The 26,279-nt window shown below is 44.7% G+C and overlaps 1 long non-coding RNA gene across 1 annotated transcript; it reads right to left on the bottom strand.

Moving 5' to 3' along the window:
• Nucleotides 1–312: 312 nt before the first annotated feature.
• LOC116990390 lies at nt 313–23,213 on the bottom strand. The gene is made up of 3 exons (XR_004416535.1): nt 23,203–23,213; nt 21,528–21,532; nt 313–398 (listed from the first exon to the last, which is right to left on the bottom strand). It is a non-coding gene; the product is annotated as an uncharacterized LOC116990390 (long non-coding RNA).
• Between the last annotated feature and the right edge of the window lie 3,066 nt (nt 23,214–26,279).

Below are 26,279 nucleotides of genomic sequence, written 5' to 3'. Positions count from 1 at the left end.
ATGTCAGCTTCTTTTTTTTTTGATTTTTCAATCTTAAAAGCTACCCGTTTATATCAACCAGTTGGGAAATGACCCATAAAACATCCACAAATATTTCAGCATCAACGTCCATCTGATAATACTAAGCAAACACGGTACTGGTGTAATTCAGTAGGTCAGGCTGCATCTCTGGAGGGAATTGAGAAGCAACATTTCATGTTGAGATCCTTCGTTAGACACAGTTTGTGTCTATCTTCAGAGTAAGCTAGCTTCTGCAGTTCCTTCCTGCACATTTCATCTGCTCCACTGCGAAATCTCCTCAAGATATGCCTTCTTTGAAGTTCTCCTCCTCTCTCCAACGAGAATTATGCAACATCCTCTCTTGCTGAACCCCCTGTGATTCCTCCAGCTCTCCAGCTCTACGACATTTTAAATAATTCTACATTTTCCTTAATCTTCATCCCCTTTCATTTATCATGTTCACACCTTCCCCTGCCATATCTCTAAGTCTCCCTCTCCCCCGACTCTTAGTCTGAAGAAGGGTCTCAACCTGAAACGTCACCCATTCCTTCTCTTCAGAGATGCTGCCTGTCCCCCTGAGTTAGTCCAGCATCAGAGTCTAAAGAAGGATCCCAGCCCAAAACATCATCTTTCCACTGACGCTGCCTGACCTGCTGAGTTGCTCCAGCACTTTGATTTTTGCTCAAGATTCCAGCATCTGCAGTTCCTGGTGTCGCCTTCTTTATAAAACTCCTTTACTGTGTACCCAGAGAACCATTGTCTCCAGGTTCCTGAACAGCTTCTTCCCCTCTACCATCACACTCTTGAACTTATGGGCCTGTCCCACGAGGCAATTTTTAGGCGACTGTCATAGTCATAGCAGGTCGCCGAAAAAACGGCGACTGGACTACCGGGCCTGTCCCACTTAGGTGATTTTTTTAGGCGCCTGTCGGCGAATACGACAATGGAATTCACTGAAGTCAGCACCGGCGACAATCTATGTCTCCTGGCGACAACCTACGACAGCACCTACGTCAGGAGAAGACAAGCTACGTCAAGCCCACGGTCGCCGACTGTTGCTGAAAAGTTTTGAACATTTCAAAATCCAGCGGCGACCAGAAAAACGCTACGACTCTTTGGGCGACTGTGGAGACTACTCACGCCCATACATGTGACACCCCGGCGACTGTGTGGCGACTGCCTAGTCGCCGTCAGTCGCCTACAAAACCGCCTAAGTGGGACAGGCCCTTTATTGTACAACCATGAACTACAATGGACTTTGCATAAGTGTCATACCGTGTACTTCAGTTTATATTGTTATGGTATGACTATCCAGTATAAGCTGGTAGAGCTGTGAGGTGTGTTCAATCCTGACATCGGGTGCTGTCTGAGTGCAATTTGTGACCATGTGGGTTTCCTCTGGGTGCTCCGGTTTCATCCCACATCCCAAAGACGCGCAGGTTCATAGTTCGGAGTAAAAGTGCTCCTCGTGTGTAGGGAGTGGATGAGAAAGTAGGATAACACAGAACTAGTGTGAACTTGTGATCGATGGTCAGTGTGACCTTGATGGGCCGAAGGGCCCGTATCCATGCTGCATCTCAATATTATTTGTCGTGCTATTACATGAAAGTATTTGTAAAGCTGCAACAAGCAAGAATATCATTGTTCTGTGCCCAGTGCAAGTGACATTTAAACGCTCCTAACACAGCTCTCCAGCATCTTTGTGGAATAGGAGGTGCCAGTACATGAGAACAGTTCAAAAATCACTGTACATCACAAACTAGTTTTTAGTTCAGAGATACAGCGCGGAAACAGGCCGAGTCTGCACCGACCAGTGATCCCCGGACATTATCGCCATCCTACACACACTAGGGACAATTTTACATTTACACCAAGCCAATTAACCTACAAACCTGTAGGTCTTTAGAGTGTGGGAGGAAACCAAAAATCTAGTTTAAAAAACACCCCACGCAGGTCACGGGGAGAACATGTAAGCTCTGTACAGACAAGCACCCTCTGTACAGACAAGTAGTCAGGATCGAACCCGGGCCACCCTGATATTCTACACATGAAGCAGAAATAAGTTGCCAAACTTATGTTACCCTTTTAAATATATTTTACATTGCAATTCTATATTTTTAGAGCTGAACAATATCAATTAAATTTACAGCAAAAATCATATGAACGACCCAACATCATCATCACACAAGTGACAAATCTTCATAAAGGATATTGTTGCTATCGGATTCCACTACACGGTCCTTGTGTAAAAATGTGAATAAATTTAAAATGTTGTTTCACACACGTATTTTGCAGAAAACTTAAAATATAATTCACCGTTTCAACTCCTAAAAACAAAGCAAACTTATTTGTTATGAGGCATAGGAGCAGAATTAGGCCATTTGTTCGTAGCTGATATATTTTTCTCTCTCAACCCCATTCTCCTTGGCCCATTTGAGTCCAGTATTACATTGGTCAAATCAAAAATATTTGGCCCTCGCTTCATAATAAATTGACTGGGTGCAGCGTGATATAAAATTTGTAATTTCCATTAAAATACATGTGCTCATACATCTAGGAGTCTTTTATCCAGGGTTAGAGAATCAAATACATGAGGCCACATGTTTAAGGGGCAAGATTTAATACAAATCTGGGGATAACGTTTTCCACTCAGTGGGCATATGGAACAAGCTGCCAGAGGAGGTAGTTGGGGCAGGTACTATAAAAGCATTTAAAAGACACTTGGACTGGTACATGGACAGAAAAGGTTGTGAGGGATATGGGCCAAATGTGGGTAAATGGGACATTTACAGTGGGGAATCTTGGTTGGCATGGATTTGGGCCAAAGGGCCTCTTTGCATGCTGTTTGCCCCCGCACTTTTGGTTTCATTGACACCTACATGGGAGTAAAAGTGTGAGCCCTGTGACAGGTGGGCCTTGCAGAAGAACAGAGTGATGAGTGCTTGAAATGCGTTGCCAAGGGGCGGCGGAGGCAGCATGTGCCATAGTGCAATTTAAGAAACTATTAGATAGGCACATGGATATGCAGGTGATGGACGCGTGTGGATTATGTGCAGGCAGATAAAGGCTGGTCTTGGTATCATGTTCGGCACAGACATTGTGGGCCCCAAGGGCCTGTTCCCTGCACTGTACTGTTCAATGTTCTATGAGGGTGGCGTGTACATGGAAAGAGCTGTCAGTGAAAGCGGCTGAGCTCAGATACAATAAACTCTACTGCATTTTGTGAAAGTTGTGCACATCCAAAACGAGGAGTTATTTCTTTAGTCAGAGGGTGGTGAATCTGTGGAATTCATTGCTCCATACGGCTGTGGACGCTAACATTGGGTATTTTTAAGGTGGAGATAGATAGATTCTTGATTAGTAAGGGTGTCAGGGTTATGGGGAGAAGGAAGGAGAATGGGACTGGGAGGGAAAGAGAGATCAGCCAAGATTGAATGGTGGAGGAGATTTGACGCACCAAATGGTCTACTACTGCTCCTATGACTAATGAACGATCCTCACAGACTGAAACAAATTGGCTGAGCATTTGGACAGTTGTGAAAATAAAGGCAGCAGATGCTGAAAATCTAAAACAAGAGAGGAAGTAGTGAAGGTAAGTACTAAAATATTTAAATGACACTTGGACAGGAACATGGATAGGAAAAGTTTAGAGGGGTTTAGATGAAAATGGGAGCCGCATAGATGGACACCTTGGTCGGCCTCTTTCCTTGCTGAATGACTCTACGACAATGACTCGAAAAGCAGAAAATTCCCAACTCAGCCAGTCAGGCAGCATTGGTGAAGAGAGGAACAAATAATGTTTCAGGTCCTTCATTGGAAGTTTTGATGCAGAGCTTTCGTTGTGTGCTGTTAATTCGGTTTTAATTTCCACTTGAAATTCCACGCGCTGCAAGGTTGCAGCCTTAATAGACCTAGTTAGAACACGGAACACAGTGCAGCACAGGAACAGGCCCTTAGGCCCACAATGTCTGTACCGAACATGATGCCAAGTTACACTAATCTCACAATATTCATATCTCTCCACTTCCTGCACATCCATGTGCTTATCGAAAAGTATTTTAAATGCCCTATTGTGTCTACCTTCACCACCCGACACCCACCGCCCCACGCAACATCTTTAAATTTTGCCTGCTACACCATGACATTTCTACCCTGGGAAAAGGCTTCTGACTGTCTACCCTACCTTTGCCTCTAAATTTTGTATGTACTGCCATCAGATCTCCCCTCAACCTCGGACACTTCAGAGAAAACAATCCCAGTTTGGCTCAACCTCTCCTTATAGGTAGCACCCTCTAAACCAGTCAGCATTCTGGTGAATCTCTTCTACACCTTCTCCAATGCCTACACATCCTTCCTGTAATGGGACAATCAAAACAATGGAATCTTATTTTAATTTTTTTTTAATTTTTTTAAAATCAGAACTGCACACACTACTCAAAATAAAGCCTAACCAATGCCGAATAAAGCTGCATCAAGACTTCCCAATTCTGATACACAATGCCCCAACCGATGAAGGGAAGTATACCATATGTCTTCTTTACCTACTTGTGTTGCCACTTTCAGAGAGCTAGGAACTTGGACCCCAAGATCCCTCTGTACATCAATGCTGTTAAAGATTGCTACCAATTATATTATAAACAATAGACAATAGACTTAGACTTAGATCCTTTATTTGTCATTCAGACCTTTCGATCTGAACGAAATGTCGTTGCCTGCAGCCATCCATGTAATAATAAACAACAAAACACACAATAAACACAAATTAGCATCTACCACAGTGAGTTCACCAGGCACCTCCTCACTGTGATGGAGGCAAAGATCTTAGGGTTACTGTCTCTTCCCTCCTCTTCTCCCTCTGCGCTGATGCGATACCTCACCGGGCGATGGTAGTCAGTCCCGCGGCTCACCGAGCTCCGCGAACGGGCCGGTTCAAGCTCCGCGGCCCGGGGTGGTCGAAGCTGCCGCCCTCCAGTCCAGCGGACGCAGCTGTTGCCGCGGGAGCTCCGGAAAACAGGCACCAGCCTGTGACCTGCGAGCTCCCGACGATGTCGTCCACTGGCCCGCGGCCGAGCCCCGGATTCAGGTCGCCACCGCCAGAACGCCGCCTCAGCTACCGGAGCACCGTCTCAGCCCCGCACCGGGCCGCCTCAGCCACCGGAGCACTGCCTCAGCCCCGCGCCGGGCCGCCATAGCCACCGGAGCACCACCTCAGCCCTGCGTCGTGCCGCTGTCACCGGAGCGTCTCAGCCCCGCGCCGGGCCGCCCTCACCGCAGTGCCGAGTCGTGCCGCTGCCACCGGAGCGTCTCAGCCAGCACCGTCTCAGCCCCGCGCCGGGCCGCCCTCACCGGAGCGCCGAGTCGTGCCGCAGCCACCGGAGCGTCTCAGCCAGCACCGTCTCAGCCCCGCGCCTGGCCGCCCTCACCGCAGTGCCGAGTCGTGCCGCAGCCACCGGAGCGTCTCAGCCAGCACCGTCTCAGCCCCGCGCCGGGCCGCCCTCACCGGAGCGCCGAGTCGTGCCGCTGCCTGAACGCCGCCACAGCTCGAAGACGGCCAGCCTCGCGTTGGTGAGTCCTGGCTGGCTCTACCTCCGGAGCCTGGAGGTCGGTCGCAGGTTGGAGGCCGCCAGCTCTGCCATTAGGCCTCAGCGCAGACGGAGACAGAGAAGGGGGATACGACAAGAAAAAGTCTCATTCCCCCGAAGGGAGAGAAAGAAATCCCTGTTTCAGCCCCCCCCCCCCCCCCCCCCCACACATAACAAAACGTAATAATCAAAAATGTAACTAACCAAGACAAAAAAAAAAACAACACAAGAAAGTAAAAACAGACGGACTGCAGGCGAGCCGCAGCCGTTCAACAGCGCCGCCACTTCCGGGTGCAGAAGTGGGCCATTCGGCCCTTCGAGCCATCACCGCCATTCAATGTGATCATGGCTGATCATCCCCAATCAGTACCCCATTCCTGCCTTTTCCCCATATCCCGTTACTCCGCTATTTTTAAGAGCCCTATCTAGCTCTCTCTTGAAACCAAGAAAAACGGTATTCTTTCCCCTTACATTTGACTTCCCAAAGTGCAACACCTCACACCTTCGATAAGTGGGAATAGGCTGCTATAGTTTGATCATGGACACAAAGGGCTAAGCTACATTCTATGCTGCAAATATCTATGATTCATGCACTTGTGTAACATTGATTAAACCAATATTGGTAAACACAGCAATATGTTTTTTTTCTGGCTGGTAATTTATGATTTGTAAAGGCAGCGATGGCCTTTGGTTGCTGCATATATTTTTTCTAATATATAGATAAGACCTAAAGAACTTTGCCTGGTAACGTAAATCTTAGCTACGCCAGTCACCGTGAAGTTATTAAACTCTCACAGCAAAGGGTCAATCTCAACATTATGGACATAAAGCGTCTGACCTTTGACCTCTGATTCTGACCTCCTGTTACCTGAACCAAACCCTGGAGCATAAATAGTAGAGGGCAGGTGAGCATACAAATTGCATGGTTTACAAAACTGATCAATGCTTCGAAAGCCCCTCAATTACTTCAGAACAGGTAGATATAGGAGGTCTATTTGTTTTTTTGAACAGGGTGGCCTGCTTCTAGCTGCCAGCTACATGTCAGAAAGGCATAATTAAAGGCTGGTCGTGGGGCATAATAATTTTAAGAGCGTACAGATTTATTTACCAAATTACTAAGAAGCCCGAGGATCGCGATCCGTATAATAACCTCGGGAGCTTTTTGTAAGTGAAATGTGGCGCAGTCTTGACAGATGGCTTTGTGCAGAGCAACTAAAGGCAGGAAACACTGTAGTCCAAAAATATGACACAAAGACGTCTACAAGTTATTATCTGCTCCAGCTGTCACACACCGCACCTCAGATTGCGGGCTCTTCCGTCATCTGCTCTTTGGTCATTGGGTGTCTACCTGTGCAAATTCATTTCACCTTGCATCAATCAGGCACCAGCAATCCCCAGCTTTATCCTTCCGGCACTACTCTCGTATTTTCCTGTCAGCTTCAGAAATAATTAAAAGCAAATTGGTCATCTTCTTCAACGTGGGAGGCACTGCAGTGGTCTTTTTTGCTGTCTCTCAAATAACGGCAATTACCTTTGGCATCGCCAGGGAAAAATATACTTTTAGATCATTCCTCTATCCCACTAGAGGCAAAATCCCATCAAAAATAGATAGGTTAATGCCTTTATTAGCAGACCAGACAACAACCTGGCATCGGTGCTGTACAGGTACAGAGCTCAAACTGGTCTGAGCTAATCTTTTCTGGAGAACTTGGCCAGATATTGAACACATGCTGATTCAAATAGACCATCTGCTTGCACTTTTCATTACTTTCATTTTTTTTTTAAAACCACACACACACGGTCAATTCTTATTAATCCAACACAATCCACTACGTCTTGTATACTGTATGTTAGATTATTAAACGTCAGATTATGAAATGTTTTGAACGCAGAGGGAACTGTCTTAATGTTAATTGTCTGTGAACCATGGGTATGTGATATTCTATGCCCAGCATAAATCATATACATTTTGATTTTAAAGGTTTCTATAACAAATACCAATTTTATTACCCAATACTAATTTGCCTGCGTTGGCAGCAAAAACATGCGTACATATTTTCTGAAGCAATGTTTGTCATTTCTTTCATTAAATTCTTAAAATAGATTGCACCATTAAAACATTAATACTGTAACTACAGAAATCAGTCATACAGGTTTGTACTACAAGATTTTGACTGTTTCTATTCCCAAGGTCTCTCATTATAGCCATGGCACCATCAAGTGGTTAAATGAGTTTGGGGTTTATAAAACAAACTGAAAGATGGTTGCTTAAACCAGACGGGATGTATGACAATAGCTGAGAAACAAATGTAATAGCTGGAATTGTGATTCACAGCTTCAGAACTGAAGTTATCACTTCACTCTTTCTGATTGATTGTGAGAAGGATAGGAGACAGTGAACTTGGGACTGAGAATGTTCAGATAATCAGATGTTATTTGATTGATTGTGAACAGAATGAAGAGTTGAAGAGTTTAGTCACTACTTAAATTTATCCAAATATAAATGCTAAATTGATTAAGAAGGAACTGCAGATGCTGGAAAATCGAAGGTAGACAAAAATGCTGGAGAAACCCAGCAGGTGAGGCAGCATCTATGGAGCGAAGGGAATAGGCAACGTTTTGGGTCGATACCCTTCTTCAGTCTGAAGAAGGGTTTCGACCCGAAACGTTGCCCATTTCCTTCGCTCCATAGATGCTGCCTCACCTGTTGAGTTTCGACAGCATTTTTGTCTACCTGATGCTAAATTGATCATTGGCATAGGAAAAATAAACATGCTGGTGTCAGAATATATGAATTGCTAGATTAACGAGTGCGTTTATATTGTATTAAAGATCTGCTACACAAAAATTAATGTCGGATAGTAAATATTCCAGAATAATGAACGTTGGATTAATGAGAATTGAGTGTATACACAAGTGCATGTCCACACATAAACACACATGTACATGCATGTGCATGTGTGTACATATGCACGCTCATGTTCGAGTGTATGTGTGATCAATTCACGCGAGTACTCGCGCACGCACACCACAGTTGGCAGAGAAACTAAAAACTCATTGGGTCAGGCAGCATCTGTGGAAGGAACGTTTCATGTTGGGACCCTTCTTCAGTCCTGACACTAAATGTCTCATATCATCATCCCTCCGCAGATGCTGCCTGACCCACTGGATTCTTCCAGCCTTTTATGTTATGTTGGCATATCTGTGCAAATGTGCCACCATTTAGTTCCTCGCATAATCCTACTAATCCATGCACAGGTATTAGGTATCGTCACATAATCACATTCCAGACTGAAGGGACCTGACCCAAAATGTCACCTGTCCAGTCCCTCCCCAGGTGTTGCCTGACCTGTTAACTTCATGCAGCTGTTTGCTTTTTGCTCACGATTCCAGCATCTGCATTCTCTTATGTCCGTACATTACAGCAGCGCTGATTCTCCAGTTCAACCCGTTATATAATTCTCAATGAAACAACACAATTTCAAAGTCCCATTTCATTGTAAATCAATTGCTTATAATGGGCAATTAAAGTAGGTAGCATTAACATCCGTTAAAAGCAATTACTTCATTAAAGAGTTCCATTGCCAAATTTTGGAATTTATGATTCTGTCTGGAGTAACTGCCTGCCCTTATACCCACACTGGAACTCACAGTTTGGCAATAAGCCAGCAAATATACGCATGATCCTCAAGGTGTTGAAAGTGGGTATGTAAAACTTCAGTACTGTTTCACTGCCCCTCCCTCCCCCCCACCAGTTGCCAGACGCCGGTGAATCAGATTGGTGAAGGTTTTACAGTGCACACGGTTTTTGTCCATTCATACAAAAGGGCGGCACAGCGGTAGAGTTGCTGCCTTACAGCGCCAGAGAACCGGGTTCGATCCCGACTATCAGTGCTGTCTATACAGAGTTTGTACGTTTTCCCTGTGACAGTGTGGGGTTTCTCAGGGTGCTTTGGTTTGCTCCTACACTCCAAAGGCATGCAGGTTTACAGGTTAATTGGCTTCGGTAAAATTGTAAATTACCCCTTGTGTGCAGGATAGTGCTAGTGTACAGAGTGATCGCTTGTCGGCGTGGCCTCGGAGGGCTGAAGGGACTGTTTCTGCGCTGTATCTCTAAAGTCTAAAGGTTAACTACCCCTGAATTAAGTGCTTTGCCCAGACGTCTCACATGACACAAGGCCATTGCTCCAGCTCTGCGCCTAGATTTAAGAGAAATTAGAGGACAGCAGAATCCCATTCCTGAAGTTAGCAAATTTTTCCCAAAGCACAGTCACCATTACAGACACCAGTTTTTCTTCCCGTATTTAATTAATTTTTGAATGTAAATTTCCCAGACAATGCGCTGGAACCAACAGCCAGAATGCAGAACGCTTACTGCCACTCAGTGGCACAGCAGGTAGAGCCGCTGCCTCACAGCACCAGAGACCCTGGTTCGATCCTCATCACAGGTGCTGTCTGTGTGGGGTTTGCGCACCATGTGGGTTTCCTCCAGGTGCTCCGGTTTCCTCCCATATCTCAGAGATGTATGATTATCCAAGTCTCATAAACACCAACATCGTATCTACTTCAACCACCAACCCTGGCAGCGTGTTCCAAGGATTCATCATCCTCCGTGTAAAAAAAAAAAGCTGCCTAGCACATCTTCTATATACTCTGCCCCTCTCACCTTGGGACATTGGATAAAAATAGCAACACTAAAACACACAGCAATTCAAGCAACATCTGTGGAGAGAGAAACAGTCGTCATTTTTGGGTGATGACCTTCAAGTGGAACTTGGGGGAAAAAGTAAGCACTAAATGCAGAGGAAGTGAAGAACGGATGTATGGGACAAAGGGAATACCTGCGATAGGGCGAGGCTAGAATTGCAGTGGGCGTAAGTTGTGGAGGTAATTTGATTAATGAAGTAATTAATCAAGTAGAGGGTGAAATAAATGGAAGAAACTGCAAGCGGAGGAGATTAGTTAAACCTGGCATCGTGTTCAATACTGATATTATGGCTGGCTCTTGTGCTGTACAGTTCAATGCTCCATGTTCTGAGATGAGGGCAGTTAGAGAGTGAAAAAACTTTAAAAGGTGCGTATTACAGGGGTGTAGGGTACACTCCAGTAGCACAACCTAAAGGGCCGTTCCCACTTGGGTGTAATTTGCACATCATTTACGTGACATAATTTACGCGTCACGACTCGATGCGTGCATGGTACGCATTTTACGCGCGCATGGTGCGTGGTGATGTAGGCAGTGACGCGCGGTTGCGCGCAGCGCCCCAGGATTTTGGGATGTACAAAATCTTCGCGCGCTATCTGCGCGACGCGCAAATGACAGGCCCTTAACCTGTGTAGGAAGGAACTGATGGTTCTGGTTTAAACTGAAGATAGACACCAAATGCTGGAGTAACAGTGGGATAGGCAACATCTCTGAAGAGATGGAATGGGTGTCGTTTCTGGTCGAGACCCTTCTTCAGCCTAACCTGCTGGGTACATCATATCGATTGGAGACACAAGAGACTACAAATGCTGGTATCGTCAGCACCAAAAAAAGTGTTAGAGGAACTCAGCAGGTCAAGCAGCATCTGTGGAGGGAAGAAGACAGATGCTGTTTTGGGTCAGGATCCTTCTTCAGACTGACCTGTTCCCTACGCAGATGCTGCATGGCCTACCGAGATCCACCAGCACTGGTTTTTTTTGCATATCACGTCCCTCCCTCTGTAAACCCCCTCTGAAACTTGAAACTTGTTTTCACTCTCTGCAAGCTCTGCAGACGAGTCTGTTTCTCCCCGCACACCCGCTGCCAGGTCTGCCTCAGGATTTCACCATTTTCTGGTTTGATTTATAATAGAAGTTACTCAGCAATTAAAGACTTAAACAATGGAATGCAACAAATCGATACAAAAATAATAGCTCGGGAGAATGATATCTTTCAATGTTCATGGGATCGAGGCATTGATGGCAAGGCTAGCATTTATTGCTCATCCATAATTGCCCTAGAGGCTTTTTAGACGGCCGGTTGGACTTAATCACTTGCCCATGGGCCTGCGGTCCAGTCAATTTTCCTTATCGATAGGACGCCGGTGAATCAGATTGGTGAAGGTTTTACAATAATTCTGCAGTCCATGGTAACCATGAATGATGCCAACTTCATTGAATTAAATGAGCTTAATTTAACAAGGAACTGGAGATGCTGGTTTACAAAAAAAAAGTGCTGGAGTAACTCAGCAAATCAGGCTGCATCTCTGGAGAACATGGATAGAGGATGTTTGGGTCGGGATTCCTCCAATCCCGTTTCAGCTCCGGGCTCGAATCGTTGCCTATCCATGCTCACCAGAGATGTTGCCTGACCTGCTGAGTTACTCCAGCACTTTGTGTCTTTATAGAGTTTAATTTGCAGATTGCTGTATGGAGATAGAATCCGTTTGTCCATTGATTCAGGCCTTTGGATCACTAATCCTGAAACATAACCTCTGGGTTAATCTACCAATTCAACTAGTGGCCTTTTTTTTACAGTCGTAAATTAACCCACAGAAACACCATCATACATCTTTTGACTGAGCCATCAAGGGAGAATGGGGCAACTGACCAAAGTTTGGTTAAAGGAGGTAAGATGCATAAATATTTATAAAATGCATTAAATGAGGAAATAAAGTCAAATGTTAGTTAGTTAATTTATTGAAATGTGTACAGAGATGCAATGAAAAGCTTGCTCTGCATTCTATACAGTCAAATCACACTATACGTGTACAATAGATTATCTTCTGGAACAGATATTGTAGCAGCATTTGCCACTGTTTCCTATTAAGCAATCTACAATTATGTTTGGCCATGCAGATGCTGGAATCTTGAGCAAAACACAAAGTACTGGAGCAACTGTGGGTCCGACCCAAAAAGTCACCTGTCCATTCCCTCCACAGATGCTGCCTAACCCACTGAGTGCCTCCAGCAGTTTGTGTTTTGCTCAAGATAAGGAAGATGACCTGATACCATCCATAGTCATTGTATATCAGTCCTTCTGCTAAAGGACAGTCAGAAATCACCAGCTCCACAAGGGAAAGGCAGGATCGGTGACGTTATGTTATGAAGCACAGTTTGGATTAACCACATTTAAGTCAATAGTGACAAAGGCAATAGTGGCCAGATTGGGAGAATATGGATTGTAGATGCTGGTGGGCACAATGCAGATCATGATTAGAGCTTTGCCTGGGGGTTTAATCATGTAAGACAGCATTTTGACCACTTAAGAGTCCAAGACTGACACAGCTTGGAGGATATGTATGAAGGAACTGCAGATGCTAGTTTATACCGAAGATACATACAAAAACCTGGAGGAATAGGAAATGTTTCGGGTCAGAACCCTTCTTCACACTCCTTGGTCTCCTATTCTCTTTTGTCCAGAGATGCTGCCTGACCAGCTGAGTTACAGGATGCACTTTGCTTTGAATAAGGAGTTAGCTTCCACGGACATCTTCAGTGCCAATCACAGTGAACATTGTGGAAATATCACATCAAGCTGCTGTGATTCATGAAGCAATTACATGGATCAGCCTTGGGGGAAGAGTTGGCTGATCTCAGAGGGGATGACTCCTGGAACATTAATGGAGGTTGGTTGCATTCGGGGGTTTCGCTGCCTTAGACATAAACCCACAAAGGAGGGAAAAAAAACTGGAGCATCGCTGTCAGTAGCGAACATTTGCCAATCGTTTGCCTTTGTTCTTGGCTAACTCAACCGACTGAATCCCAAGAAACATGCGAGATAGAAGTTGGATTCTCTATATGTTCTTTCTTGTCACAGCATAAGTGTCTCTGTCCCATTACCAAAGACCGGAAACATGCGTCAATTACTCCCACAAGAATTTATTGGAATCCTCTCTGGATGCCCGATTACAGGGTGAAAAACTTTAGAGAAACAGACTCTTCGGCCCACCGAGTCTGCGCTGACCAGTGATCATCCCGTACATCGAGACTAGTCCTACACACCAGGGACAATTTACAATTTTACCAAAGCCAATCGACCTACAAACTCTTTGGAGTGTGGGAGGAAACCAGAGCACCCAGAGCAAACCCACGCGATCACGAGGAGAACATACAAACTCCGCAGTCAGGATAGAACCCGGGTCTCTGGCGCTGTAGAGCAGCAACTCTGCCACTATGCCACAGTATACATTATACATTTAGGCTAATTTAATCATTATAATATTCTCTTTATTTAACAAAACCATCACAATCCACAACATCTCACATGTGGATATATATGCAGTGGATGTTCTTCTGTGTACATTAATTTGGGCAGCTGTTTTATGTTCATTGATATAATGCTGAACAATAGAGTCGTGATAATAAAAAATGAAAAAAACTGCAGATGCTGCAAAACTGAAATAAAAGCAGAAGCTGTCAATGAAACACTCAGCAAATCAGGAAAGGAAAGCAGGAGAGGCAGGACAAGGCATGGCAGGTAACGGCAGATTATCTGCCACAGTTTATACCGCCTCTCCTCTCCTCCAGCTTTCTTCCCCTCCATCCCTACAATCGATCCGAAGAAAGGTCCCGACCCGAAACGTCACCTACCCATGTTTTCCAAAGATGCTGCCTGAGCAGCTGAGTTACTCCAGCACTTTGAGGTCATTTCTATGAATTCCATAGTCTTCGATTCTTCAACTTCCCACTTACCGATGAAAGAATCCAGTCGTTAATGTTGTTCAAAAGACCATTTTATTCCAGCGGAGGCAGGGGGAAGGGAATCAAAAAGGAAACATTAAAAAAAAGATGATGGCAATTCTCCGAGCCATTTAATCATCATCTAATTGAATAATTCCATAAGCTGCCAAAAAACTGTAGTCATCTGGGAAAATTATGTGGTGTCGAAAACTGATTTGATGCACCCAAACAACACTTTAAAGTTGTAGTTTTTTTAACCAGTAGAGCAAAGATTTTCTATTCAAATAAACAGTTTGTGGAAACTCTGAGTTAGTAAAGAGAAAATAAAAGAGAGCCAAGAACACCGACTTCACTAGGCAGCAATTAATCAGAGGTCTTGCCGACACCTGGGGGAAAAAAAATCCATTATATCTCTTCCTTCCTTAAGAATGTGAAAGTGTCAGAGAAAACCCAACAAGGACAAATAACTCAAAGGGTTGTCCAGATGGTGTCTGGAGTATCGGAAGCAGAATAGCAAATCTGTGCAGAATTTTCATAACTCAAGGCTGAGAAGACTATGCATTTCTAGCCCTTTCGTTTCCTTTGGGGTGAACAAAGTCAGTCTACCTCACGGTCTAAAACCCTACCAAAGGTATTGCAATTTTTAGAAGGAGGTTGGGGAAGCTTCACCCAGATCCTGACCCTCTAAACTTTTTACACTATCCACCTTCTCATCTCCTTTATTTTACACAACTGTGATCTGTTGCCTCGCTGTGCCAGAGTCCAGGGTGCGATCCTGACCTCGGGTGTTCCCTGTGTGGAGTTTGCATGTTCACCCTGTCACCACAAGGGGCTTCCTTCGGTTTCCTCCCGTTTCTTCCCACATCCCAAAGATGCGTGGGTTTGTAGGTTGATTGGCCTCTGTAAAATTGCTGCTGGTGCAGAGGGAGTGGATGAGAAGGTGGGATAACATAGAACTAGTGTGAACGGGTGATTGATGGACTCTGTGGGTCAAATGGCCTGTTTCCATGCTGTATCTTTTAAAATAAAGTCTTAAAAATCTAAATCTAAAGACCTCTTTTTTCGGTCAAATATTTTCACACCTCTGTTAATGTCTCCTTGTTTGCTCTTAAAATCAAATTTTCTTCCTGTTAAGTGCCGAGTTATTGAATTAAAGTTGCTACGCTATTGAAAGGTGTTTTTGTTGGTGAAATCTGGAGGAGGTTTGACTTAATCTGGAGATTGCCATTTGGAGGTGTGGAAATGTCATGCAGAAGTAGTCCATTTGGCCCATCATCCCTGTGCAGGCTCTTGGAAAGATTAATTTATCCCATTCCCTGTGGCTCTGCAAAATGTCTCTTTCATTCCATGAATGATTCTCTTTACTGAAAGCTGCTATTAAATCCATTTTCTTCCCTCTTTTTGAGAGCATTTTTCAGATTCAAAGAACACCACTGATCTGAAAGGATTATTGTCAACCTCACTTTGATTGTTTGGCTGGAAGCACCATCATTTATGTGAGCATAGGCAGTTCTTTTCCCTTTACAGAAGAACAAACGCAGTCTATCGTGTAAGAAGGAACTGCAGAAGCTGGTTTAAACTGAAGATTGACACAAAATGCTGGAGTAACTCAGTGGGACAGGCAACATCTCTGGAGAGAAGGAATGGGTGACGTTTCGAGTCTCAACCTGAAATGTCACCCGTTCCTTCTCTCCAGAGATGATGCCTGTCCCACTGAGTAACTCCAGCTTTTTTATCTATTAAAGACAGTCTATCTCTGTCTCCCCTTCCCCTCCCTCCAACCCCCCATACCCCCAGGGCCGGATTTACGTATAAGCTTCACAAGTTTAAGGCCTCGAGATTAGGGGGGCCTCGGCAGGGCCAGATTTACCTATGGGCTTCATAGGCTAATTGGGAGGGGCCTTACATAGGGGATTGGGAGGGGCCTCACAAGTGGAATAGCCAACCTAGGGCCACTCTTCATCTAAATCCGGCCCTGCATACCCCCTTCCTTTTTTCCCTCCTGTCGGGGTCTATGCATTTCTATCCCATTCTTTCGCTTTGGGGCGAACACTATCGCTCTCTCTCTGTCTTCTTCTCGTCTCCCCCGCCACCCCCCTCCTACGCGTTTCTACCCCGACACATGGTTTAATTGGAAGCCATGCCAACAGAAAACATTCCATCTAAACGTTCTTGCTTTCTTAGATGAAGCGAGTCTAAGTTCAGACCTGGCACGTCCGTGTGTCTGCAGATGCTGAACACACTGCGGAGGAATAACCGGCTGGGGGGGTTTTGGTCCAATTATTGTTTGTTGCCAACATTGCTCCAGCCAATCATCGGGAGGTGGGCAGGGCCCTTGGCTCACAGCAAGCAGTTCATTGCAACGAAGCAATAAAGTCAATGCACACACTAAATAGACTCTCCAACAGCAGAGGAATCAAACTGCAGCAACTTCTGTTGGAAGTGCTGCCTTGGCAAGACCACAACATAATCAAGGACGAGCCTCCCCCCCGATCGTTCCCTCTTCTCCCCTCTTGGCCGCCGTTTGAATACATTGTGTTTGCAAGCAAAGAATCTCACTGAGCTTAGTCACATGTGACAATAAAGTATTCCTATTCCTATCAGCCAAGAGCTACAGAAGTGTGAAAATGCATACCTCTACCGTAGATTCGGGGACAGATTCAGTCCCAGCTGTTGTCAGGCAAAAGAACATCCCTCTCACCAACTAGAGAGCGGACCTGACCTCCCATCTACCTCAATGGAGACCTTCAGACTATCTTTATGGGCCTTTCCCACTTACATGATTTTATCGGCGACTTGCCGGCACCCAGCAGCAGGTCTCCGAAAATGTTCAACATGTTGAAAATCCAGCGGCGATCAGAACAAGGTACGACTCTTTGGGCGACTACTCACGACCATTCAGACTTCACCCCGCAACATGTCGACAGGGTGTTGCCTGTATGGTCGTGAGTAGTCTCCTCAGTCACCCAAAGAGTCGTAGCGCCTTTCTGGTTGCCGCTAAATTTTCAACATGTTCAACGTGCCGAAAAAGTTGGCTAAGTGGGACAGGCCCATAAATCAGACTTCACTTTGCACTAAACATCATACTCATTATCCTGTATCTGTGCATTGTGGACAGCTTGATTGCCGGCTTGATTGAAGAAGGGTTTCGGCCCGAAACATTACCTATTTCCTTCGCTCCTGCACCTGCTGAGTTTCTCCAGCACTTTTGCATACCTTGCAATCATGTATAGTCTTTTCGCTGACTGCTTAGCACGCGACAAAAACATTTTTATTGTACTTTTGTACACATGACAATAATAAACTAAGCAGTGTAAATTCTCCAAATAAATAGAACATTGCTGCTTACAAAAGTTGTGCATAAAAATCAATCCTGGTCACCTGTGGGTGACATTGACAGGGACAGTATCATTGACAGAGGAATTCCTACTCCAGTCGCCAATAGTACCCCTGTAGGATAGTGTAGATCTACTTCAAAAATAAAACTCTGCCCCATTGTATCCACATTCTGGACCCATAGCAAGAACTTTGCAGTAATTTCTGGCAACATTAGACCAAAATAATATGCAATTAAAACGAACTGCAGATGCTTGTTTATACCAAATGCTGGAGTAACTCAGCAGTTCAGGCAGCATTTCTGGAGAAGATAGACAGGCAATGTTTCGGGTCGGGACCCTTCTTCAGACCAAGATAATCTTGAATGTAATTGTTTAAAATTTTTCTTCCAGGCAAGGGAAAGCCATTGGAAACTTCTCTGGTCATCAATATTAAACTCAAAGAGGCTTTGTAAGAAATATATAACTTAAAGAAAAGTCTGTGGTTCTGTGCTCTGGAAACGCAAGTCTTTAAAATTGAGAGAAATTTGCAGAGAGACATTATTTCCATACATGAGGGGAGGGGCAAACTTGAATGGAATTCAAGCCAGCCCTGTACAAACCAATAGAATTTTTAAAAAAAATTTAAATCCAGAGAATGGTCTGAATGTGGAACTTGCCATCGCATGAAGTTTCATAAGAGCTCACTAGAGGAAGCCAGGAAGAAGAATGGAGTTAGAGCGAAACATAAAATGGTGGAGGAACTCAGCATTGGTGGAGAGAATGGACAGATCTGAAGGGTCTCGACACAAAATGTGATTTGTCCATTCCCTCCACAGATGCTGCCGGACCTGCTGAATTCTGCCAGCAGTTGCTCAAGGATCCAGCATCTGCAGTTTCTTGTCTCCGAAGAATGGTGGCTTCTGCATTCAATATGTTTGATAATATGGAGTACATCACTGGTAAAGTCCCACTGGCTCATATCAGTGCAGCACAGTGTCTAATAACACACCGGTCAAGCACAATGAGTTAGTGTTTTCCAACACCAGCATTACACTGAAGATAGCCACAAAATGCTGGAGTAACTCAGCGGGTCAGGCAGCATCTCTGGAAAAAAGGAATAGGTGACATTTTGGGTCGAGCCCCTTCTTCAGTCTGAGTGTCAGGGGAGAGGGAAACTAGAATTATGAAAGACTCTTTAAATTACACTGCCTGCTTGCATTGTTCTTCGTGGTTTGCCGAGATGAAGAGCGATCAGACTGCCTAGTTATTAAAGGAGGGAGGCACGTTCAAAGGTTTGGCAAATCTCACTGTTTAGTGGGAGGCAAGTCACGGGAGCCTTGCGTGATTTCACTGCGATGGCAACACATGTTTATGTCAGGGCCGTACATTTGTAGCCAAACAGTGAGAGATTGCCAAAAGACATTTTCTTGAAGACCGCTATCCTCTAATAATCTCCAGCAGGGATTTGCCAGACCAATCACGGTAAACCCCACATCTATGCTTGAATGACTAACTGGGAGATTAGCAGCAGCTGAGTTGAAGGCTACACTGCTCTGGGTCAGAAATAATAGGCTTTGTGCATTGTTTTGTCACAATGAATACAAGGTGAAAGACTGTGGGCTAGAAGCCGAGGCACATCTGTAAAGGTGGTTTGAAGCATGCAACAAATGTGCACTCGAAGATACCTCGCATGCTTGAATTCACACAAATGATCTTTTATAACATGAGCTCTCGCCCATTCTGGACATCCACAGAGGGAGTCAATTTATTTTCTTGAATCGTTTACAGATTGTGAATGTCATTGGTAATGATGGCATTTATTCAGCCACAACTCAGTCTGATCTTCGTTACCACGTCTTCCAGTTAACCTACTCTCTAACCAACCCTGTTTGTCCACTGAAGGTAGACACAAAATGCTGGAGTAACTCAGCGGGCCAGGCAGCATCTCTGGATAGAAGGAATGGGTGACTTTTCGAGCCAGAAGAAGGGACTCAACCGGAAACGCGAGCCGTTCCTTCTATCCTCTATCTTGCTGGAAGTTCCTTCTAACTTGCTGGAACAATTGGCCAAATTCAATTCTAGTCAATCCCATCCCAATGCAATGGTTCCCTCTTTTTTCCTGCATTGGTGCCATTTCCTCCATTCAAATCTTTTGAGCCCTGCTGATTTTATTGAACCAAGACAATTTTGCACAGAGTAGTCCAAAAAGATGATCACTTTTGTAGTTCTGCTTACAGCAGAACCTTTTCCCTTTATCCTATAATTCATTCCCAGGTGGATTATAACTCCTGGATCTTTCCCCTCCTACTTCAAGCTTCTCCTCAACCAGAGAAGGTCCTTAACTCTGGCACCAGGCAGGCAACACGACCTGTGGGGCTCATCCTCATTTCCACAGAGAAGAGTATCTATCCCCCTATGTACGATACGAAATACAATATAACTTTATTTATCCCAGGAGGGAAATTGACCTGCCAACAGCCATAAAAACACAAAATACATGAAACATGAAATTAAAGTGATGTGGAAAAGATTGGGGATGTTGAAAGATTGAGGAGAGGGGAGTCTCAGTCTACCCCACGAAAGAAGGGGGAGGAGTTGTACAGTTTGATAGCCACAGGGAAGAAGATCTCCTGTGGCATTCTGTCCTGCATCTTGATGGAACCAGTCTGTTGCTGAAGGTATTCCTCAGGTTGACCAGTGTGTGAATAGACTATTCCCAACATTTCTTTTCACTCCCTCAGTTTGAATGATCCTCTAACAACAGCAACCAACTAACTAACTAACTAACTAACTAACTAACTAACTAACTAACTAACTAACTAACTAACTAACTAACTAACTAACTAACTAACTAACTAACTAACAACAGTTAGTTCACTCATCCTCCCTGCTGCCTCCTTGAGAGTAAAGTTAAGAAATTGCAAGGTTAAAAAGACCCTGATGATAGTTATATACAGGTCTCCAAATCGTAGCCATGGTGTAGGGTCCAAATTACATCAGTAGCCAGGAAATGTGTGTATGAAAGGCAATGTTACAATAGTCATGGGGGATTTCAATATGCAGATAGACTGGGGAAAATCAGATTGGTACTGGATTAGGGTCGCCAACTTTCTCACTCCTAAAGAAGGGACAAAAGGTCAAAATACGGGATCAATTCCCAACGGCAATTTGTTGACTGACTCGGTCGTGGCTGGGTGAATAATGAGTTGGCCTGGGTGCTGGACTGCACACAAAGCACAGCCGGCGGGCCAGCTGAGGAGTTTTGGCAAAGTCCGGCACCCCATCCAATTCATGAACTGATGATCGGCCATGAGTAGGAGGGGTGGTGGTGTCGGCGGTAAGCGAAGGTCCGAAGGTCGGACAGCTGGCCGGGCTGCCGACCGACGGGGCCACAGGCGAGGCGCTGCTGCTGCACTCCATGGGCTGCACTACTTTGGGATGGTGAGGCGGGGCCGGACGCAGCACTCCGACCCGACAGTCCCCTTGACCCGAGTAGTAGCAGTCAAATATTGGACAAGGGCAGTTCCGTACAGTACAAACCGATTTAGCCCAAAAACGGGATGTCCTATACTGGATTCCAAGAGAAGGAATTTGTAGAATACTTATGAAATCTTGCCTGATAAATTCTTTTCTTTGATGAAGTAAGGAGGAGGATAATCAAAGTAGAGTCAGTGGGTGGCTTTGGTAAGGTGTTAAACAAGATGGGAGCCCATGGTATTAGAGGCAAGTTTCTAGCATGGATATAAGATTGGTTAACTGGAAGAATGTAAAGAGTAGGAAAGGGGGCCTATTCTGGTTGGTTGCTGGTTATTAAAGGGCCTGTCCCACTTAGGTGATTTTTTGCAGCATGTCGTGGGGTGACGACTGTATTGTTGTGAGTGTTCTTGTCGCCGCTGGATTTTCAACGTGTGGAAAATCACGCGGCAACCTGCTGCGACAAAACGGGTGCCGGCAGTCGCCGAAAGGGTCGCGCAAGTGGGACAGGCCCTTAACGATGTTCCGCAGGGGTTGGTGTTGGGTCCGCTACTTTTCATGTTATAGGTTAATGATCTGGATGATGTGGCCAAGTTTGCAGATGACACAAAGATAAGTGGAAGGCAGGTAGTGTAGTGGAAGCAGGGCGTCTGCAGAAGGACACTTGGACAGGTTTGGAGAGAAGGCAAAATAAGTGGCAGGTGGAATACAGTGTAGCAAAGCGTACAGTCAAACACTTTATTAGAAGTAATAAATGTATAGACTATTCTCTAAATGGGGAGAAGAGGATTGAGAAATCGGAGGTGCAAAGGGGTGCTGGTGCAGGATTCCCAAAGCTTAATTTTCAAGTTGAATCAGTAGTAAGGAAGGCAAATGTAATGTTAGCATTAATTCCGAGAGGATGAGAATATAAAAGCAAGGATGTAATGCTGATGCTTTTTAAGGTGCAGGTCAGACAATATTTGGAATATTGCGTGCAGTTTCGGGCCCCATATCTGAGGGAGGATGTGCTGGCATAGGAGAGGGTCCAGAGGAGGTCTATGAGAATCCCAGGGATGATTGGGTGAATGTACGAAGAGTTTTTTATGGCTATTGGACTGTACTCACTAGAGTTTAGAATGATGAGGGGGGATCTCATAGAAACCTACTTACTGGTGCAAGAAAAAATGGATGTGGAGAGGATGACTCCAGTGGTGGGAGTCTAGGAGCAGAGGGCATAGACTCAGACTAAAAGGACGTACCCTTTGGAATGGAGGAGGAATTTCTTTAGCCAGAGAGTAGTGAATCTGTGGAATCCATTGCCATGGTCGGCTGTGGAGGCCAAGTCATTGGGTTTTGCGGAGAACTTGTTTCTTGATTAGTAAGGGTGTCAAAGGCTACAGGGAGAAGGCAGAAAATGGAGTTTTGAAGAAAAAAGAGGGACAAAGCAGACTAATTGGGCCGAATGGCCTAATTCCGTTCCTTTGTCTTCGCATCTTATGAACATGACCTCTACATCCCATTTAGGGTTGCCAACTGTCCCATATTAGCTAAATTGGTTTATCCCATAGGGTTCCACCCTTGTCCCGTATTTGACTGTTACCACTCGGGTCGAGGGGACTGTCAGATCAGAACGCCGCTTCCGGCCCCGCCTCACCCGTCCTGACATATTGCAGCCCATGGAGTTCAGCAGCAGCAGCGCCTCGCCCGTGGCCCCGTCAGTCAGCAGCCCGGCCAGCTGTCCGACCTTCGGACCGTCTCTTACCGCCGACACCACCACCCCTCCTTCTCATGACTGATCATCGGTTCATGAGTTGGATGGGGCGCCGGACTTCGCGCGCCACGTTGCGCGGGCCAAAACTCCTCAGCTGGCGCGCCGGCTGGGCTTTGTGTGTAGTCCAGCACCCGGGCCAACTCATCATTCACCCAGCCATGGCCGAGTCGGTCAACGAATTGCTGTCAGGAATTTGTCCAGTATTTTGACCTTTTGTCCCTTATTTGGGAGTGAGAAAGTTGGCAACCCCCAGTCCCATTGCTTACGCACTAATAGTCACACCCTGCTGTCTCTCCTGCCTGACTATTTCTGCAGAGTTTAATACAAGGGCTGTAACTGCCTTTTGGAACAAAGCTTATTTAGAACTTTCACGTTCCACGAGGCAAGATGGTGCCCAAAGTTCCGATTCCAACTCATTAGCTTTGAGAACTTCACCCAGCTGCAGCTGAGATTAATCCGACCATAATGGCTTCTGCTGCTTCTCACACACTGCAGTTGTAACGCATCACCTGCCTCTTATACCTTTCAGTTTACTTATTTAATCAGTTTAGTTTATTTGATTCTTTACAAATGTAAAGCTATATTGTAAAAATTGTAAAGCTATTGTGTCCTTACCTTACAGAAACCTTGTCCTCAAACCCTGCCTCAAGGGCGGCAGCGGTAGAGTTGCTGGCTGACAGCGCTAGAGACCCGGGTTCAATCCTCGCTACGTGTGCTTGTCTGTACGTTCTCCCCGTGACCTGCGTGGGTTTTCTTCGAGCTTCCTCATACACTGCAAAGACGTACAGGTGTGTAGGTTAATTGGCTTGGAATAAATATACACTGTCCCTAGTGTAGGATAGCGTTAATGTGCTGGTCAGCACGGGCTCGATAGACTGAAGGGCCTGTTTCTGCACTGTATCTCTAAACTAAACTCAGTACTAAAACACAGTGCATCTGCACAGAACCACAGCCAAATACCTCCAGCAACAACACATTCTGAGGCAGCTGCCTCTAATTAACGAGTTCCATCTGGTCATCTAATCACCTGCCAGGCTAATGGTTCACCTCTTGCTTAACTCTGCAATTGACATCTACTTGGTTAAAGAGAATATGATGGACTTAACTTAAAAGTTAAGTATTTAAAATAAAGTCAACCTTAGCAAAATCAAAACTCTCTCCTGACCATACCTACTTGATAGTATATACTCCTTGTAGAGTACATTGGGCTATTACCAATTTCTTTGCTGTTCACTTAACCTCCAAGTGCAGATTTGGAAATTAGACTTGATACCATCAAGTTCAAGTCATTAATATATATTAAGAAAATTAGTGGTGTTAATACCAGTTATCGGAGAGTTTTGCTGCACATTTCCTTTTTATCCTCTTAAAGCATCACTGAACTTTTTATAACCACCTCTTTTATTGTCATGCCAATCAGAATCTGAACTAAATCTTCTTCTGCTGAGACGGTTTGCAGCTTAATTGGCTTGGTGCATGTGTAAATTGTCCCTAGTGTGTGTAGGATAGTGTTAATGTGCGGGAATCGCTGGTCGGCACGGACTCGATGGGTCGAAGGGCCTGTTCTCTAAACTAAACATGTTATCTATGTGTGTTGAATTTACAGGCCTGATATGCTGCTGCAAGTAAAATTTTCATTTTTCTGCTGTTGGTATATATGGCAATTAAACACCTTTGACCCTTGATCCAATGCTGGTAAGATTTTGACACCTGCAAGACTGCTGTGATGAATTGGATTGAATTCTAACACCAACAGTCACACCTTCTCCAACACTGGGCAGAACATGCCGAGCCTACACCTTTATACTTTGATCAAGAAAACATTTGTAGACTTCAGACAAGGAAAACTGACTCCTGAAAAATGCATTCAGCTCTTGTTCCTCAAATGTAATCACTCTGCTATGCCTTCAGTTGGAAATGCCCTAACCCCTGGAATACCTTCCTTAATATCTCCCCCAGCCTACTGTCTCCGCCTCTTCCTTTCTTTTTCCAGCCCCCACCCGACATCAGTCTGATGAAGGGTCTCAACCCGAAATGTCGCCTATTACTTTGCTCCATAGATGCTGCCTCACCCGCTGAGTTTCTCCAGCTTTTTTGTCTACCTTCCATAATGTCACCTTCTCCATTTCCTCCTTTAAGATGCTTCTTAAATTCTACCTCATTGACCAAGATTTCAGACTTCTTTAGTTTTAGTTACGTTAGAGATACAGCGCGGGAAAAAGGCCCTTCGGCCCACCGAGTCCGCACTGGCCAGCGATCCTCGCACATTAACACTATCCTGCACACACTATGGACAATTTTACATTTATACCAAGACAATTAACCTACAAACTTGTACGTCTTTGGAGTGTGGAAGGAAACCGAAGATCTCAGAGAAAACCCACGGGGTCATGGGGAGAACGTGCTAACTCCGTACAGACAGCACCCGTTGTCGGGATTGAACCCGGGTCTCCAGCACTGTAAGGCAGCAACTCTACCGCTGCACCACCCCTATCTGTGCTGATAGACCCTTGTGTGGTTTGGTGTCAGTTTTGTTTGGCAGTGCTCCTTATGTAAGAGACAGTGGTAGGTATAAGGAACAAGCTGCCAGAGGAGGTAGTTGCGACTGGTACTATAACAACATTAAAAATACTTTTGGACATGTACATGGATAAGAAAGGTTTAGAGGGATATGGGCCAAACGCGGGCTGGTGGGACTAGCAAACATAGAGCATCTTGGTCGTCATGGGCAAATTGGGCCGAAGGGCCGGTTTCTGTGCTGTATGACTATGAACATTTATATTAACTTCTAAGATTTTGAAGTAATTCTTTCTGGAGGTATCCAGATGCAAAAAGTTTCAATTTTTCTCAATCCTCCTTGTATTTGGGAACTTCCAACCCCATCTCCTATCTTTGTATCTTTCACCCACAGCACCATTTTCTCGGTCATTCTCTCTGTAGTCATTTCGATCAGTGCCAAACATTCTTCCCTGCACACACCCACATTAGGTCAGCCTTTCATCTTCAACAGTGCGCCAATTGTTCAGACAACTTTTACAGCAACAAGGGTGAAACTAATTGGCAAGCTGCAATAGGTTGACAGATCACACTTTATCCCATGGTGCTGATCAAAACTGGCAGGAAGACAAGAAATGCAACTAAAAGTTTGCTGCCTGAAATTTGCCATTAGTTTAGTTTAGTTTGTGTTAGTTTAGTTTAGTTTAGCTTGGATTAGTTTAGTTTAGATTAGTTTAGTTTGGATTAGTTTAGATTAGTTTAGTTTAGTTTAGATTAGTTTAGTTTGGATTAGTTTAGTTTAGATTAGTTTAGTTTAGTTTAGATTAGTTTAGTTTAGATTAGTTTAGTTCCGTTTAGTTTAGTTTAGTTTAGTTTAGCTTGGTTTAGCAGTTTAGTTTAGTTTAGTTTAGTTTAGATTAGTTTAGTTTAGTTTAGTTTAAATTAGTTTAGTTTAGTTTAGATTAATTTAGTTTAGTTTAGATTAGTTTAGTTTGGTTTAGCAGTTTAGTT

The sequence above is a fragment of the Amblyraja radiata genome, chromosome 31 (assembly GCF_010909765.2).
Source record: "Amblyraja radiata isolate CabotCenter1 chromosome 31, sAmbRad1.1.pri, whole genome shotgun sequence".
Lineage (NCBI taxonomy): Eukaryota > Metazoa > Chordata > Chondrichthyes > Rajiformes > Rajidae > Amblyraja > Amblyraja radiata.
Note: the sequence above shows the minus strand (reverse complement) of the source record. Positions and strands in the feature narration are given on the sequence as shown.